We start from the raw sequence: 19,664 nt of genomic DNA, 5'->3' as shown, positions 1-19,664 counted from the left end.
TAAGCTGCAAATGAATGGGAGATATCAGCATAAAAGGTGAGGTCTTTTGAAAGGAAGGCAGAATCGACCACTGGATGAAGGAATCTGAAGAATAACTTGGAAGATATGCTTGCTGCAACTCCTGGACCGTTTGTTTGCCCGGTGAAGTCCTGCTGCAGCGCCGAAGCTCCGAATTTACCTAGACTAGAGAAGCCCTCAAAGGACAACTTCTCCCCTTGGGTTGGTGCGACCAATCGACCCCAAGACAAACTCCTCTGGAAATCCTCTTTGCTGGCTGTACCTCCATTGCTGCGGCAGGAATCGAGTGCTAGGGTGCAGGAACACCATAATCAAGCGCTTCATTTTTAAGTTGCACCCCAAGCTCCAGGAAGATCCTCCCGACTCCCTTGAAGCAGGACTAACCAAGCCTGAGCCACAACAGATTGCTGGATCCACGAAGCAAGGAAAGCCCAGATGATGTCAAAGAACCACAGTGGTGCTATTCGCAAGGAGCTGAAACCACGAAGTGCTGCTGATCTGCAGTTTGCCCGTTGCTGCCGCTGACCTACGAATCGTAGTGCAGGTGTCCCCAGACATCGTTCCTCTTGTCCCCAAGACTGAGGCCCAGGAACAGCAGGATCTGCAGGACCTACAACAGGAACAGAAGCAGCTGGAAGCATTTCTTCAGACCCAAGCTACTGTGAACTAAGGGGTACTTACCTCTTGTTGTGTAGCCTTGCTATCCTTCAGTTGAGACTTGCTGTGGCTGCCTTTTGCGGAGTTGCTTGCAGCGTTGCCCATCACAAGCCTCCCAGCTTGGGACTCAGTGATTTCTTTTTCTACAAAACTCTAACAATGTGCAAGCCTTTTACTTACCTTCATGAAGTGCCTCAGCTCCCCTTGACTTTGATCAAGTGACATTGGCTGTCCTGGCTCCCTGAAGGACTCTGTTTTGATCTGTCCCTCCAAAGAGTCAGACATGCTTACCTGTATAGCTGGGAAAAGGTTAATTTGCATTGAGGGGTTGAAAAGTGCTTCCCTATTTGAGAAACTTGTTAACCATCGTTTCCTAACCTTTTACTTTGGACACCAAACTCCATACTAAACGTACCAATGATAAATAACTAGTACACTGTGGACATTGATATAAGTCACCTCAGGGTGAAGGAAGTGCCTGTGCCATCCTCAAAGGGCATCTACTGATTTACTGAGTGCGTTTATTTCAAAGAAAATTTAAATTGAACATATTTGCTCCCTTCTAAAAGGCAGCCTACTCAAATTGACGGTTTAAATTAATAATTATTTAAAACAAAAAACCTTGTGTAAGTGTTATTTGGATACTTGTCACTGCAAGTCTACGTTACAACCCTACAGCTAAAATTGACCCCTCTTGAGATCAGCCTGGCTGCTCAGTCACTCTACCAACTTGTGTAGTACATGATTATACCAAAGATTGGGTTAAAGGAATGGTTCGGTCAGAAATATTATTGGCCAAAAAGATGGCCAATAATAAAACAAATATCTAAAATATATATTTTTTAAGTCCATATGGAAAGTTGAGCAAATGAAGCTCAAACGTTAAAATTGCAAGCACTACGGGGCATCCATTTGGTGAAATGGATGCCGCCTGTGCTCGACTTAGCGGCACTAATGAAGCAAAAGCCAGCCAGCTGTAGTAAACAAAAGCTACCACTGGGTGGCTTTTGCTTCATTGGTGCCGGACTCGGAGAACGGGTACCAGAGATTACAGGCAGGAAAGCTGCAACTGCATCTCGGTAAGTGCTCTTTTTTTAAAAAAAAAAAATAAGCACTAGCTGCGTTTTCTTTTCTAAGTTTTCTGGGCTGGAGGAGCCTGGAAAACTTAATAGAACCGCAGCTTTTAAAACGTATTTATGTTTGCGGTAGCTTCAGCTTGGAGCCCAGAGGGCTGAAGCTACCGCAAACAAATACAAAGTTGTGTTTCAAAAACGCAGCGGTTTTTCTTTCTAAGTTTCACGCGCTCCAAGCCGGAGGAGCCTGAGAAACTTAGAAAGAAAAACCGCAGCGTTTTTGAAACACAACCGCGTTGCGTTTCTACCTGCCGTGGCTATCACTTTGGGTCTCTGGTGCTCGCCCGGGTGAACACCGGAGACCCAAAGTGAAAGCTGCTGTAGGCAGAAACACAACGCGGGTGTTTAGAAATGCTGCAGTGTTTCTGCCTACAGCAGCTTTCATTTTGGGGGTCTCGGGCTCCCCAGGGGGTAGCCCGAGCGCCCCAAAGTGATAGCTGCTGCAGGCAGAAACAACGCGGTTGTATTCCCATGCCGCAGTGTTTAGAAATACAAGGTTTTTGTATTTGTAAATGCCACAGTATTTACAAATCCAAAAACGTTATTCTGAATGCGGCAGCTTTTGCTGGGAGTCTCCTGGACTCCCTCAGGGTTGGGGGAGCCCAGGAGACTCCATGCGAAAGCTGGCGCTATCAGAATAACAACGTTGTTGTATTTGTGATTGCCGTGGTTTTCCAACCACGGCAATCACAAATACAACGTTATATTTTTAATTGGTGTGCCTTGGCTTTTTGCCTTCATTTTACGTTTTCTGTGCTTCCCTGGGCTTGTGGAGCACAAAATGTAAAATGAAAGTGAAGGCAGCCTCCTCAGCTCAGGCTGCAGTAAACAAAAGCTCCCAGTCGAGGGATTTTGCTGCTTGTTTAGTGCCGCAAGGGCAGATCCGAGGAGGCTGCCTGAAATCACAAAATGGATGCCCCCCCCCAGTGCTTCCAATTTTAAAGTTTGAGCTTCATTTGCTCGAAACTTTCCATAGGGACTAACCATTCCTTGAACTATTGCCAAGAGGACAAGGCTGGTACAGTCTCCCACAGGGTACAGCATACAATCTTGCCTACTCCCCCCCCCCTTTATTATGCCAGTCACCAGACTGCACCCCTCTTTTAACCCATGCTTTTTAAAATCATGGGCCCCCAAATTGGTTGAATTCACATATTGGATCAATTTGGAGGATGACAGGTCAGAACTGCTGCACGGAAATAAGCATTAATTCCACCCTAGTTGCTCTGTTAATTCATGCATGCAAACTCCTTTGTACAGCCAATACACGATTTACCCTATGCTGATTTTTTTACCCATATGTATTCTAGCACACATATCTACCTTCTATTATATAGAAAGCTGCACACTGTGTGCATTACCGTGAGCCTTCGACAAACACTAATCTATAAATGCCAATAGGGAGGCAAGTATGCCTTGCTAGATCCTAGCGGCACAGCCCGTCAAAGAAAAGCATATTCTCCTAATATGAACAAGAAACAAATACATACGTTTGAGGGGTCTATCTTCTGCTTTCAGGCAGCCTTTGCGCAAATTTGACTTTGGTGCTAGTCCGCTATCCCCCCATTCCACTACAAATTGCCTACTCCGATGGTTCTGTGTATTATTGCCAAACGACTTTGAAACTTTGATGGTAGAGCCCAGCCTCTTGTAAGACTGTTGCCAGAGAAAGAAGGACTCCCGGGAGAGCCAAAGCTGCCCCCTTAGACTGGCTGAGCAATGGAAGAAGAATACTAGTGCCAGGTTTTATATTGTGCTTTAGGTCGTATTCCATTTGTGCCTAAGCACTATAATAGCTCTTAGCTATATTATTCTTACGGATGTAATGGCTACTAAGAAGGCAGTTTTATAAGTCAGGTGTTTGAGACTAGCTTTATGCATGGGTTCAAAGGGAGGTCCTAGGAGTTTAGCAAGCACCCCATTAAGGCCCCAACCTGGTGGTGGGTTAGAAATTGGAGGGTGGAGTGTCTTTACCCCTTCAATAAAGGCCTTGACAATTGGCACTTTCCACCAGGACACCTTGTTATGGGAGGCGGTGTAGGCTGACAGCGCCGCTAGGTGTACCTTGAGTGAATTAAATACTGACCCTGCATCCAGTAGGTGAAGAATATAGGTGACAATATTGGAAGGAGTACAATCAGTTGGGTTGATTTGTTTATTCTGGCACCAAATAACGAATAATTTCCACTTATCAAATTAATAGTGCCTTGTGTTAGGTTTTCAGGTTTTCTTGACTCTTAAGATATCCATACATCTGGGGTGAATTGAGATGGCCGAACTCCATGACTTCAGGAGCCATGCTGCCAAGTTCAGCAAGTTGGGTTGAGGATGCACGGTTTGTCCTTCGTGCTGGGAGAGTAGGTTGTAGAAGCACAGGAGTCTGAAGGGGGTTGCACACCGCCAGTTTGCTTAGGTGTGGAAACCATGGTTGCCTCGCCCACATAGGAGCAACTAGGATGAGAGTCATCGATTCCCTGTGTATCTTGTTGACCACCTTCCTCATCAGAGGGGTTGGTGGAAAAGCGTAGCCAAACATCCCTGACCAATTCATCCATAGAGCGTTCCCCTTGGAGCCTGGCTGGGGTAACCTGGATGCAAAGTCTGGGCATTGTCTGCTGTCACCTGTGGCGACTAGGTCTATAGTGGGGAAACCCCACTGAGAGAAGAGATCTTCTACGACTGTGTAGTTGCCATTCGTGTTCCTCTGGGAGGGTGATCTCTGCTCAGAGCGTCCGCTAGTGAATGGAGATCCCCTGGAACATGTTGGGATGACAGGTAAATCTTCCGCCTGAGTGTCCATTTCCAAATTTTCTGGGCAAGCTTGGACAGATTTGGCGAACGATTGCCCCCTTGTTTAAGTAAAACATTGCCATCATGCTGTCTGTTAGGATTTGCACTGACAGGTTGGCTAAGAGGGGTTTCAATGCCCGAAGCACACTGAAGACTGCCAGAAGTTCTAGCAGATTGATGTGGTTCTGAGCCACTGTGCGAGACCAGAGACCCTGAGCTGGATGGTGAAGGAAGTGAGCTCCCCACCCTGCCAGGGAGGCGGCTGTTGTGACAACGGCTTGTATCTCTGGATCGTAAAAGGGTTGCCCCTTTGTAAGATTCTCTTGTCCACCAGCGAAGACTATGTACTAGTGTTGGTGAAACTACCACTAGATCGTCCCACTGACCACTTGCTTGAGACCAGTTTCCCCAACCATTACTGCCTGGGTCACACGCGCAGGCGCGCGTGGGGAACCAGGTAAATGCAAGATGCCATCATGCCTAGCAAACACATCGCTTTGCGTACTCTTATTTGGCGCCCGGACTGAGAGGAATTTGCAGCAACAGATTTTGAATTTGTTCCTCTGATGGAAAGGCCAACAACCCCTCTTGATTGTTTAGGACAGCTCCTAGGAGCTGTCTTGAGGTGCTTGGCATCAGACTTAATTTTTCTCGTTGATTGAGAAGCCCAATTGAAAGAGGAGGTTGATTGTTCTTTGAATATTTCATCTGCAAATTACGGGGGTTTCCCCTGTGATGAGCCAGTCGTCCAGGTAAGGGTACACCGAGATTGCCTCCCTGCGTAGGTGTGCCACCACCACTAGTACCTTGGTGAATACCCTTGGAGCCGAGGCTATTCCGAAGGGCAGCACCTTCAACTGGTAGTGCTGGCTGACTATCTTGAAATGCAAGAATCTTCTGTGCTTTGGGAACATGGAAATATGAAAAATAGGCTTCTTCATATCCAATGTTGCCATGTAATCCTCCTTTTTTAGTAGGGGGGATTACCTCTTGCAGTGTAGTTATGCAGAATTTTTGTGGCTTGACATACTTGTTTGCAGAGCGCAAGTCTAATTACTGGGCGGGTGCATCGTTAAGATTTTTTTTTTGGCACAAGGAAGTAGGTTGAATAAATACCCTCGTTTACCTGGTTGCCCGGGACAAGTTCTATTGAGTCCTTTGCAAGTAGAATGGCAATCTCCTCGAGGAGGTTTCTCTGGTACTCCAAGGAGTGTACTTTGTCTTGGAGGATGGTTGCGGGGGCGTTCTAGTAGCTCTATACAGTAGCCTGCAGACACTGGACAGCACCCATCTGTTCAAAGTGATCCCTTACCATGCGTGGGTGAAGAGGGCAAAGCCCCCCCCTACTGGGGATGCATGGGAAGGGACCCGGAACGTCACTGTTTATTGGGTGGCGTACCACCTCTACCGGGGCTGCCTCTACCCCTAGTGCAGCCCGTGCGCTGACCTCTGGTGAAACCCTGTGTAGCCTGGGATGGATTGTTGCCCCATGAGGTGCCTGGATTGTGATAATAGTTGGAACCCCTCTGGGAGCTTTGGCCGCTAAAGCGACGAAAATAATTCTTTGACCGGAGGGCTTATTGGTCAGTTGGCCGAGAGATTTTAAGGACTCTTATTCGTCCTTGGCAGTCTTTAGTGCCTCTTCCACTGCTTTCCCCAAATAGAACGTTCGGCTCTACCAGCATGTCTATGAGGGCGGCTTGGGTCTCAGGCTTGAACCCGGCCTATTTTAGCCAAGCATGGCGCTTTATTACTGTACCTTCTGCTTTTAATCTTCCTGCATTATCTGCTACATCGAAGTTTGCTTTAAGGATGCATCCAGACCTAGATCTTCCGTCTGATGCAATTTGGGCCAACTGGCCCTTTAGTGGTTCAGGTGCAGAGGCTATTAGAGCAGCTACTTGTTGCCACTGGAGGCAGTTATAGCTTGCTAACAGAGTGGTAGTGTTAGCAATACGAGCCTGATATGCTGACGTGGATGCTACCTTCCTCCCCAGAGCATATATCCTTTTGCTCTCTTTACCGGGGGATGCTTCTGAAGAAGCTAGTGGTGTGCAAAGCCCCCTTTCTGGTAGTTGTTACTACCAATGAGTCTGGTTTTAACTGGCCCCTTATGGACAAGGGATCGATGGAGCAGCCTGAAATAATTTTCCCACTTGTGGATTAACTGCACGAGTAAGATTAGGGGTTACCAGCGAGGGATCAATTCTGCGCTGGATTGATTTTAATATGGGGATAGCTTGGGCAATGGCTCTCCTGTCCCCTTGGATTTCTTCTGCGAAATCTCCATCTTCTTGGACACCCTGTGTGTCTATTTGAAAAATGGGCTGCAGCTTTAGCTAGTACCTCATTGACTCACCAGTTGATAATCAACCACTACTCATTCACTGGGTGATCTTTTGGAATAGGGGAGTCAAGCCTGTAGGCTTCCGCCTCACCTTCCTCTGCCTGGTCCTCATCCCCATAGTAACCAACCCCTGTCTAGTCGTCCAGCATCTGTGTTTGTCTCCTCACCATATGCCTCTGGATGGTAAGGCTGAATTATTAAAGGGTATGAAACCAATGCCTGCACTGGAGTCTCAGAACTGAGCCTTTTAGTAGGGGGTTGAGAGTCCTTGGATCCCAAAGGGGCAGAGGTAGCTGGTGTATTTTGATAGCTATGGAAATAATTTGGGTCCTTTTCATGGAAGGCTACAAAAAGGACATCCTCATTAGCCTATCAATGTGCTCCGAGTTCCATTCTTTGGAACTAGGAATAAACCTCTTGTTGTGGTTCCTCATCCATGCCCATATCATGAGTAGAAGGAACAATCTTTCCCTTGTTGACAGGGTCAGGGACCTTGGATTTTCCTAAAGATTTAGTGTCTTTGTTTTTCCTTTGGAACCTGGTGTTCTGAGGTTTTTTTTTTTATGTTGTTTTTCCCCCTTCCCATGACAAGAGGAATGTTTACCTGAACCTTTAGGGTTTGCGGAGTGCTTGGACGCCTGGCGTTGAGATTCGGAGGTGGCGGTACGAGATTCGGATGTCTTGGTAGAGGGGCTTTGAATCTCGGAAGTAGACGTTGAACATGCTACTTGGGGGAAGAGGTTGGATTCCTCTTCTGACAACCGGGCCTCAATGACTTGGTAATGTGGCACCTTTCCCCAATCGTGGACGGTTGTTCTTTGTCGTAAGGCGAGCGTGACCGGAACGCCCAGAGGACACAAAATCAGTGGATTGCTCTCGATGCCTTCTGTTGCTGATCGCTCAACATGCGCGTCAAATCTCTGCTGGGGCTAATGTGCTTGGTGGAAGTGGTGTGTTGCGCTCTTGCCGCCGGGTGTTGTCCCCATAACTGAACTGCCGGTCAGTCCTCCGAGGTCGGGGGCTTGCATGTGGGTTTTCTGAAGTCACCCCTGTGCCCTCACCATCGATAAGGCAGCGTTGCTGCCATCGCTGAAGGATCCCACGGCATCCATGGCCTCTCGCTTCGCCTGGTGTAGTGGGCCCAGCGCTTCGAGCGGTCTGAGTGTTTTGAACTTGAAGAGCTTAGAAGCTCTACAGGTAGCCTCGGGATGGTCTCGTGGGAGACACAGGTTACACGTATTGTGTTTGTCTACCCAGGGAAACTTCCCGTTATACTTCGGGCAAAATTTATAGGGAGTACTCTCCATATGTCATGAATTGGCAGCGGGCGGGTATATGTAGGAAACTAGTATATGATCACCCCCCACTCTCGCTACTTGCACAGGGCTGAGGCCAGAGGCCTTCCGAGGCCCAAACTCTGTTGTGTAGTCTCGACGGCTGATTTCCTCAATCTCGATTCACTGACGTCAATCTTTGGCGTAGGGTGGGGTGGGGGAAAATGGTGACATTTTGTAATAATATTGATAAATGGCTAAAGCCAAGTGAACGCCGCAATATGCTTCCGACAAGTAAGTATGGCAGAAAAAAAAACAATCTGAGGGTCCTACACGCGTGAGGGATCATGGGTACAGTGAACGTCACACTAGGGATAGTATTACTGGCACGCCCTAGTTAGACACCCCTTTTCGAGTTTCGAAAAACAAACTAATACTGCGCGGCTTCCACTAGATGTCGGCTTATGCACAGCATGTGATCTAAGCAGATTCCACAAGCCTCAGAAACTATGTTACATATTCACTTTCAGGAATGATACAGCTACATCCATATTACTTTAGAATAGTGGAACAAAATTCCAGTTAAGCAATAACTTGGAAATTACTTTTCATAAAGGCAGTATGCACTGCAAAAATAAGCAAGAACTCTACATTACACATTTAGAATGGCAGTATGCAAGGAGAGTAAAACCTTAAACTGTTACGTATTCAGTTCAGGAATAATACAGTATTGCCAACTCTTACTTTCTACAATAGTGGAACACAATTTAAAGTTAGTAAATAACTTTGTATACTTTTCAGAATGGCAGTAAGCAATTTACAGTTAAGAAAGGACTTTGTAATTTACTCAATTTCAGAGATAATCAGTTACAGCACTAACATCACAAGTAAGTACTTTTGCAACACTTGTATCTATTTTCTAGTCAAAGGCCCTGTACTTTATCATTCAATGGCTATTAAATGGCACAATTCTCAGAGGCAGAAGGGGGGCACTGGTGGTCCAGTGGCCAACAGCAGGCAGGTCAGGGTAAGGCACAGATGCAGGAAAGTTGTAGTTCCAGAGGATTTCTCGTCCAACAATTAAGTACAGACTTTGGGTTAGTAGAAAGCGTTCAGGGACTTGCAGAAGGCCACCTAGATGAGCTCCAGCATTAGGCCTGGGCGAAGGTATGGCCAAACGCAAGAACCACCCATGCAGCATTGCAATACTAGGTACTAGGCCAAAATCAAATGGGCTAAAGTCTGGGATAGGATAAAGCAGTCCTGCTATATAAACGGAAACGTCTCTGCAAATGTTCTTAGGAATAGTTTGTAGCAAGAAGAATCATATGTTGGTCACAAGCTGATTAGGCCTGTGAGTTGGGAAAGTTTCAAGCACTTCAATGCGAGAGGCAAGTACTCTGATTTTACAGTACCTTTACAACTGAAGAAAAAGATGCAGCTGGTGACGTCTGTTCCTGGCAGTTCCTGCAGATCTGCTTTTCCTGGGCCTCAGTCGTGGTGACAAGAGGGAGGACGTTGGGGACTCCTGTAATGGGACTGGTCAAAAAGCAGGCACTGGCAAATCTTCATTTCGGTTAGCTGTAGTCAAGCACACAAGCTGGTGTCCCTCTCCCTGGTAATTCGGTTTCCTGCAGCACTCTGAGGAAAATACAACCAGCTCCGAGAATGGTACCCAGGTGGCTTAGTGTCGAGTTGATTGGTCCCACCAACTCAAAAAGGGAGAAGTCGTCCTCGCAGGGCTTCTCTGTCGAGATGAACATCGCGATTTGGATCTGCAGCAGGGCTTCACCGGTCAAACCCACGGTCCAGGAGTTGCAGCAGCCGTCCTCTTCAAGCTCGTCTTTCGTTCCAGTGGTCGACTGCCTTCCAAGTCAAGAGACTCGTCTTTTATTCAGTTCTCTCCCATTCATTCCAACCTAGCTGTCACTCACCCAGCAGGGTGGCTGTCCTTGCCAGACAGTCAGCCAGCCAATCACGCCAGAGTGCATTTGGGTCTCCTAGGAGACTAAGCACAGGGAGTTTTGGGCACCTCCCTCACTTCCTGCCCACCCCAGACACTCTCGTGCCAGAGGCGGTCTTCAGTCCTGAAGCCCGCCAAAAGGAGAATGAACAAAGGAACCAAACCTGGTTTGGCGCGCAGAGCAAAACTCTAGGACCTTTCCACAAAGAAATGGCAAAAAAGGACAGACAGACCTGTTTGGTGCTCAGACGTCATCTTGAAAAACATGGCTCCCGCGATTTAACGCTACTGGTGTTCGCGGTCAGGAAAAAATCATGGTAGTTCGTTGTAAAACCACTGCCACCAGCCTTTTCAATAGGAAAGGGTAGCATTTGACTACTACTCAAGTATCTAGACACAGGGGATACCAAGTAACCCCTCCGGCACTCTATTGTAAGATGGGGTGCGCTGGGTCTAGGAATTTAAAAAAGACTTTACTAGTCAATTTCACTTCACTTACTCTGGGAAACAGTTTATCCCAGAGAAGGTATTTAAAACTTGGGAAAGCCTGAAAAGGTTTCCCTGTGCCACTGCACTGAGGGTGCTGTGTGACAAATGAAAAGATGATGCCTATGGAGTTTTCTAAAACTCCATAACCAAAGAAAACAAGAGTAAGACACGTTTCAAAACAGGAGTGGGGAAAAAGGGTCACACTTGCTCCAAGTAAAAAATCAAGTCCTTTTTGAGAATTCTCCCTAACAACCGCCATGGGCAGCAGGGCCACAGTAGTCAGACGGACCGTCACCCGGCAGTGAAAACTCAATTACGTAGCAGGGGGGCCGACAAAGGAGACAACACCGACAAGAGCGATACAAGTTGCCTCTCACGCGCAGGGGAAGCTCAGCCTCCAGCAAACACACAGAGGGCCCTGAAGAGGGCAGCGCCAGACCAAGCCAAAGCAAGGCCGGGAGGCGCGTTGCCAAAAGGAATCCCAAACTGAAGCCGGTCTCAGACTGCCACACGCTACGACCCCCTTATCCCTGTGAGGGAACTACAGCCGGGCAGGCTAAAGATAGGTCAGCAATAACATACACCAGAGGCAAGGAGCACCAACAAGCAGGCAACAGCCTTAAGGGTAGAATCCCCCAACAAAGTAGCAACGGATACCCAGAGGAGCACTACAGACCCTCGAAGAGACCCGAACTCGGGTCCACAACTGCACCCACAGAGAAGAAGTCACTGAGCAGGAGGAGCTAGCAACAAGAGCGCTCCCACGATATTGAAAATCGCCATAAACAAGATTGCCTCATGTCAAAGACCAGGGGGAAAACGGTTGCGCCGGCACCTTAACATACACCCCCGCAAAACAGACCTCAAGCATAAAGGACTGATGGGGCACAGACTAAGTGACTAACTCAAGGAGTGCAGGAAACCGCTTGAGCCTGAAACACCAAGATACCAGTCTGGACGCAGGCATGTCTATCCTGAAAGAAGACCTTCCAAGACCAATTTATGGCCACCTTCCAAACACAATTCGACTCGTCGAGAATAGAAATAAAACAATCCGTGCAAGAACTGAAGGTGGATGTGGCCAAATTGGAAGAGAGGACAGAGACAATGGAAAGGGTTGTCCAGGAGATGGAAGAGGATTCCAGGAAAACAAAATCTCACTCGACTCGCCCACAACTTGGAGATGCAATCCGAGGATCTCGAAAAATCTATCACAAAAGGTCCAATGTCAGAATCAAGAACCTCTCAGAAAATAGAAGCAGACAAGGACTTGAAAATCACGGTCCAACAACTCTACGCACAAGTCCTAGCAACAGACCCAAACCCAGGGGTCCCGATCGATAAGGATACACAAAGTGGGCAGAGCAGGAGAACCTGGGGCACACCCCCGAGATGTTCTGGTGGCTGTGACCTCCTACGAATAAAAAAAGAGCAAACCCTGCGCAGGGCGAGGCTGGCGAGCCAAGTTCGTATCAACAGTGAGGGAGTCCAACTTTATCAAGACTTGGCCCAGGTCACCGTACAAAAGAGAAGACAGACGGGCCCCTATAGTGCGCTTCTTAACATCAAAGCAAGTGTGGTATAAATGGACTTTACCTTCCCACGTGACGAGCAGCCTTAAGGGAAGTCCGCACAGAATCACCACATGTGAGGAGGGAGAGCACATTCTAAAACTGCAAGGAGGCAGCCAGGGAGCAAGCGAGGGCCCATGGAGAGGGGAAAAACCCAGCAGGAAGCCGTGGGAATGGAAGAAGGTCCCAAGCAGCGGCAAGACACCCAGCAAGAAATGAAAGTGGAATGAAGCCGGACTATGAGAACACAAGGCGGTCAAGTAAGGAGGGGAATGGTAACACTAGGAACATAAAGTGGCGTTTAGGACTCCCTATAACAAATTCTCTGGAAGGCAGAGGGCCAGGAGCAACGGACATCACGTCCATGCGGTCATAGGAACCTGTGCCCTGTTCAGGGAGATATTGGGGGTGGGGGAGGTGGGAGTTGTGAATTCTCTACCGGAGTAGAGGTGGGGGGGGGTATGTAGAACCAGGACTAAGGAACCAACAGACACCCCAAATCTGGGAAGATAAGATGGCTCCATTAAAAATACTGACAGTCTCAGTCAGCTCCCCTGTGATGAGAACAAGTAGAAGTGCAGCCACCATGTCTGGACGAGGTAAAGGAGGGAAAGGTCTCGGGAAGGGAGGTGCCAAGAGCCACAGGAAAGTGCTCAGAGACAACATCCAGGGCATTACCAAGCACGCCATCCACCGCCTGGCCTGCCGTGGTGGAGTCAAGCGCATCTCCAGCCTCATCTACGAGCAGACCCACGGTGTGCTCAAGGTCTTCCTCCATGGATGTGGTGTATGCCCTGAAGCACCAGAGACGCACGCTTTATGGATTCGGGGGTTGAGGAACACCTACCTACCGCAACATCAGAGCGCAAGCCCAAAGGCTCTTGAGACGCCAAAATTAAAAAAAAAAAAAAAAAAAAAATAATCAATAAAATAAAGTACTGCCGTACAACGGGAGGGGGCTAAAAACCCCAATAAAGAGAGGGGCGGGGGGGAGGGACACAAACAGATGACTAGGATGAAGGTGGACAAAACTCATCAAGAGAGTCACCTCAGGGCAGCAGACAAAAATCTAGTGAAGCTAAGAGCGTTTTCTCAAATATATCAAGCGAACGCAAGGGAGAAAAGAGCAGGGGTGCCAATAGCGATACAGGATGGTCCAGGAACAGAGGTGCAGGGGTCCATAGCAGACGGGGAAGGTTGCTACCTCTTTTTGAACACTACATATGGTAACCGGAAAATAACGCTGGCCACAATATATGCCCCCAACACTGGACAGGATGGGTTTTTGAGGGGGAACTCACGACTAGAAACATTTGCCACAGGTGAGGCAATACTAACAGTGGACTTCAACCTAGCATGGGTCCCACAACTGGACAGAAGCAAGACAACACGCGCAGGGACACCAGAACCATCAAAAGCACTAAAACATAAAATGGAAATGCTAGCACTGCACAACATATGGAGGGAGACTAGGGGACAAGCACAAGGATTCACTCACTATTCCCATGTCCACACCTCCCAATCTAACATGTATTACATCTGGGCTGGTGGGGAAAGTTACTGAGCTAGATCTTGGGCCAATTTCTCTTTAATTGGGGGGGGGGGGACAAGAAGTGGGGGGGGGGGGGGGTCTATGGAAGTGGAACTTCCCCACAGAATTACTTCAGAAGATGGAGCAATACTTCACGGAGAATGACACAGGGGAAACATCAGTGGGAACGGCCTGGGACTCACTCAAGCAGTGCTGAAGGGGTACCGGATAGCACTGAAAGAGGGTAAGGATAAACAAAGATAGGTGGGAGGAGGAATTAGAAGGGAAGCTGAAAGATCTGAGAACTCTTAAAAAAAACAAAATTTAAAGGCTGGTGCAGACACATGTTCAGGGCCAGCTGAACACCCTCCACTCTAAGACAGCACAAAAGTCACTCCTTTACCTGAAACACTGATACTACATAAGGTCAAACAGAGCAGACAAACTTCTAGTCCGACAGCTCAAATCTAGGGAAAGGAAGAAGACCATTATGAAACTCATCAACAAAGATGGTCAGCTCAAGACTAAAGATGAAGACATGGGGGAGATACTCCAAGAGTACTACCAGATGATACACACAACCCCAAAAGGGACAGTGAGGACAAATATCTAGAGAACTTCACCCTCCTCCGGATAGAGGAGGAAAGAGAATCCCTGGAAGAAAACATAACATTAGAAGAAGTGACGGGGGCAATCAGAAATCTGACAAGGAATAAAGCTCCAGGCCCTGACGGATACCCGGAGGCCTTTTACAGGAAATTACAGGATATCCTAGCCCCTAGACTAACAGCACTATACAATTTATTTAAAGCACATGGAAATCTCACCCAAACGATGAACGAGGCGAAATTGGTAGTCTTCCCCAAACAGGGTAAATATCCAGAACTCCCAGGCTCATATCGTCCAATAGCCCTAATAAACCTAGATGCAAAGCTGTACATAAAAATACTGGCAGAAAGGATTCCTTTACTACTCCCTACTCATAGCTCCAGACCAATCGATTTGTACTAACAAGTTAGACATTTGATAACACACCTAGAGTCTCATCTAATAGAAAAAAATGGACAGAACATAAACAGCCCCCATACTAGTCTCGCTAGATGCTGAGAAAGCGTTTGACAGTGTAGAGTGGACATTACTATTCCGCATTATGGAGAAAATGAGGTTCGGAATGGTTAGGGCCAATTACAGATCACCTCTTCCGCGGTATCCCTCAACGGAATTCTCTCGTGTCTGGTAATCCGAAGAGGGGGACGAAACGAGGATGCCCACTATCCCCACTACTATACGCAATCTTTCTGGAGCCACTGTTGGCCAAGGTAAGAGCAGCTGATGGAATAAAGGGCATCGAGATGGCGAGACAGGAACATAAACTCATGGCTTTTGCAGACAATATGTTGGTGGCATTGACAACCCCAGAAAGCTCCCTGCCATCACTTTTGAAATAAATGCAACGTTTATGGAAATCTCCGGCCTTAAGATCAATAGACAGAAATCGGAGGTACTAAATCTGTCGGCAAAACATGACAGACATTACCCAAAAACTTGCAATTGCAGGTGGCAAAACAGGGGATAACCTATCCAGAGAGGGGGGGGGGGGAAAGAAAAAAAAAAAAAAAACACACACACTAACTTCATCACCGAGCACGATGTTTAATGCAAATCAGACCGTCCTGGGGAAAAACTGACACTAGGAAATGGAACCCACCGATAGTGGTGGGGGCGAATAGTGGCAACAAAAATGGTGATCCTCCCAAGACTGCTGTAACACTTTCAGGCCCTACCCGTTAAAATACCAAATGCCTTTTTCAAATCCCTTAACGTTATCAAGATCTATATATGGAAACCCAAAAACACCAAGAGTAGCGATGCCTACGCTAACGGCGCCCCGAAACCAAGGAGGCCTATCAATCCCCCACTTCCACCGATACTATGAAGCAGCTCAATTAAGGTTAGTCAAAGAATGGGTAGCGGCCAACCAAACATGCATATGGGCAAAACAGGGCAGTGGCGGGGAAACCACTTCAGAGCCTCCTATGGTTAAAGGGACAGCACAGGCACCCGAGCACCAAGATCAGTGGGGTAATCGGTGCGAGCGTAGAGGCCTGTGACGTAGCAATAAAGAGGGGCCCTTTCGACTAGACTCAGCCGTCCCTCTGTCTGCTGATGTTTTGACAACCCAGAATTCCAGCAAGCGATGGCCACAACATCATATCAACAGTGGACATGTACCAGGGACAAGACCTACGGACATTGCAGGACTGCAAACCGATCCTAGGTCTGGCAACTAAGACACATTTAAGTACATCCAACTCAAACATTGGCTTTCTGCCCCACACATAAAAGGCAGGCAGCCACAAGACACTTGACTACATTTGAACAGTACCCAACAACAAGCACGGAATCCAGCAAGCTGGTCTCGAGCCTCTATAGATTCCTTAACGCCGGGGAGATCAAGTGGAAATATTTCAAAACTGTTTTATACCCAATGTGTGAAGAAAAGTTGTGAAAACTAATAAAAATACTTTGGGGAGAAAAAAGACAAAAAAACGTGTTGTATTACAGTTGATTTTCAGATCAGCGGAACAAAGACTGAGGTAAGCAATAATTAAAATTATTTTAGGATGGCACAGAGCTAACGCAAGTAAAACCTATATACTTTTTAAAGGAGCCATAAGCAACTTAAGGTAAGTATAACCAAAGGCTGACTTATTCTAGACAGGCTTATAGCAAGTCAGGGGAAGCCAGACGCAATTGCGGCTCTCGTACATTTATATCTTAACTGGAACAGTAAAGTGAAGCCAACAGGATTACTTTTGGGGAAGAGGCACAACCAATTCACAGGTGAGTAAATTCACCTTGTATATACACTTTTCAGAATGGCACAACACATTCAATATAATTAAAAACCAGAACTGTCCAATCTCAGAATTGCAGTTACCAACTAACGCATTTACAATTAAGTAAACTTTTAAACACTTGTTCTCTTTTCTAGCCAACAGGCCCAATCCTTAGAAAGTCCTTCCCTTATTCTTGGAGCACAAGTGTTGGTTGGATAGGTCCTTAAGTAGAAAGTTGATAAAGTTCACATGCGCCCGCTGGCCTCCCCTGAATGCAATATATATATATATATATATATATATATATATATATATATATATATATATATATTGCATTCAGGGGAGGCCAGCGGGCGCATGTGAATCCATGAAAGATACCAATTCTGGAGAAATGGAGTTACAGGTAAGAAACTATTCCCTTCTCCAGCATTGGATCTTTCATGGATTCACATGCTTAGAATAGATTGTAGCAGTAATCCCGATTTGGCGGTGTGAATGCAAACCAATAGCATCCTAAGCACACTTTTTCCCCCAAAAATCCAGCGGTTACAGGTTGGTTTAAAAAAACAATATACAAACATACATAAAGGCCATTCCCCTGAAAAGGCCTTACCTCACTGAAACGGATGCCGTAGGACTGCTCATCCCATCTGTACATAGTCTGCATGCTGCCGTTCAAGGCAATAATGGCGGGTAAATGTATGTGGCACCGTCCAGGATGCCGCTTCACAAATGTCTTCCAGCGGAATTCCGCCCCACAACGCCGCCAAAGACTAAGTTGATCTCATGGAATGAGCTCGGACGTCCTAGCGGTTTCCCCGCCTTGGAGTGACAAAAAGCAATCGTTGACGAGATCCATCGAGCTAGTCCTTGTTTTGAGATTGCCTTTCCTCTCGTCGACGGACCATAAGCCACAAACAGTTGTTGCGTAATCCTGAATTGCTTAGTCCGATGAAGATAAAACTTTAGAGCTCTTTTCACGTCAAAAATATGGAGGGCTTTTTCCGCAACCGATGGAGTCGCGAAAAAGGTAGGTAGTACAATTGACGAATGTTTATGAAAAAGTAGGAATTTTCGGAATAAAATGAGGGTTGGTTGCCAGCACCGCTTTGTCGTTAAAGAACCTCAAGTACGGAGGATCTATGACCAATGCTTGTATCTACGAGTGTCGTTGTGCTGAAGTGATAGCTACCAAGAAAGCCAACTTCCACGATAAGAACTTCATAGACGAGGAAGCCAGAGGTTCAAAGGGAGCTTTCATTAGCTCTAAGACTCCAGGTCGGAGGAAAGCGTTTAATCAGTGGAAATGTACGAAATAAACCTTTCATGAAGTGCTTTATCAGCCTATCACTAAACAACGGCAACGACTGCCTTCTCCGCATGCACCTTGAAATGGCTGCCAGGTGTACTTTTATCGATGAAAGATAACCCACTCTCTGCTAAATGCAGCAAATATGGTAGAAGCTGTTCCGGAGTTATATTCAGGGGCTGCAACCCCGGCCGATTTTGACACCACACGCAGAATCTCGCACACATGCACACGAAGTGTTCGTGGACGGAGCTCACGCGGCTTGCCGAATTCGAAGGCAATCCGATGAAATATTCAGGGTACCAAACTCCAAGAAGTCAGGAGCCAATCTGTCAGGTGGAGACTGTCCGGGTCGTGGTGCCACACTGTTCCCTTGTCCCGGGACAGGAGGTTCGGGACTTTCTGAAACGTTACCGGCCGCGCTATTGAAAGTTGTACCAGGTCAGAGAACCACGCCTGTCTCGGCCAATAAGGAGCCAGCAAGATCACTCGACATCGGTATCTGTGAATCCACTGCAGGGTCCGCCGTATGAGTGGAAACGCATACAGAAACTTGTCGGTCCACGGGAAGGAGAACGCTTGCCCCAGCGAATCGATCTGCGGCCATCTGCTGGCATACTGTTCGCATTTCTTGTTCGCCCTTGTTGCAAAGAGATCCTGAGAAGGCTGCCCTCCACTTTCTGAAAATCTTCGACAACTGAAGATCGTCCAGTTCCCATTCGTGTATCTGGTCCATTTCCCTGCTGAGGGAATCCGCTTGCCCGTTCTTTACTCCCGGAAGATGGTGGGCTACGATGGTTACATTTTGTTTAACTGCCATACCTCCTGAGCCTCGGTGGAAAGAGTTCTGGAGCTTGTTTTCTTAAGTAAAACATTGTCGTATTGTCTGTCAATATTCTCACCACTGACCATTTTATGTGCGGTAGAAAAGCTTTCAGGGCACAACGCACTGCCCTCAACTCTAGCACATTGATACGAAGGAGAGGAGCGACTCCTCCGACGACCTCCGGCCTTGCGTTTGGAGAGCGCCCAGATGTGCCCCCCATCCAGTCGGCGACGCGTCAGTCACTAGGGTCATGTGAAACTCCGGCTCTTGCAGGGGAACCCGTCTGGACAGGTTTTCGAAGACATGCCACCATCGAAGTGCCCGCAGGAGCTCGTCGTCGACGGTCAGTTTGTCCGACTAAAGTCCCTGGCTCTGGGTCCATCGGTCTGCCAGGAATTCTTGAATTGGCCTCATGTAAAGGCGGCGGCCGTTCACCAAAAGGATGCACGAGGCCATGGCGCCCAGTATCGACATTTTCTTATCGACACTTCAGTATTGACTGAGTTTCGAACTGTGCACCCAACACCATCAAGCTTCTTTACAGAGTCAATGAGGACTCTAAGTTTACCGCAAATCTTAGTCGTCACAGAAGCTGCATGGTAGCTTATCCCCCCACTAGCCAGTCATCCAGGTACGGGTAAACAAGATGGCCCTGTTTTCTCAACCATGCTGCAACCGGGGCTAGCCATTTCGTGAACGTCCTGGGAGACGATTTTAGTCCAAAAGGGAGCACTGAACTGGTAGTCTGTCTGCCCGACTACAAACCTTAGGAACTTTGTGTCGTCGACGCATTGGAATGTGAAAGTACGCGTCCTGGAGATCCAACAACGCCAGAAAATACTCTTGTTGAATCGACCGGATCACTTCCTGAAGTGTGAGCATTTTGAATTTTTTAATGTTTTGTTGAGGTCCCGAA

The 19,664-nt window shown here is 47.4% G+C and overlaps 1 protein-coding gene across 7 annotated transcripts in view; it reads right to left on the bottom strand.

Moving 5' to 3' along the window:
- LOC138580772 (C-terminal-binding protein 2) overlaps positions 1–19,664 on the bottom strand; it is a 313,871-nt gene that overhangs the window by 139,704 nt on the left and 154,503 nt on the right. The window lies entirely within an intron of this gene.

This window comes from Ambystoma mexicanum, chromosome 3p, assembly GCF_040938575.1.
Source record: "Ambystoma mexicanum isolate Mex_15411 chromosome 3p, UKY_AmexF1_1, whole genome shotgun sequence".
NCBI lineage: Eukaryota > Metazoa > Chordata > Amphibia > Caudata > Ambystomatidae > Ambystoma > Ambystoma mexicanum.
This window is presented reverse-complemented; position numbering and strand designations above follow the sequence as displayed.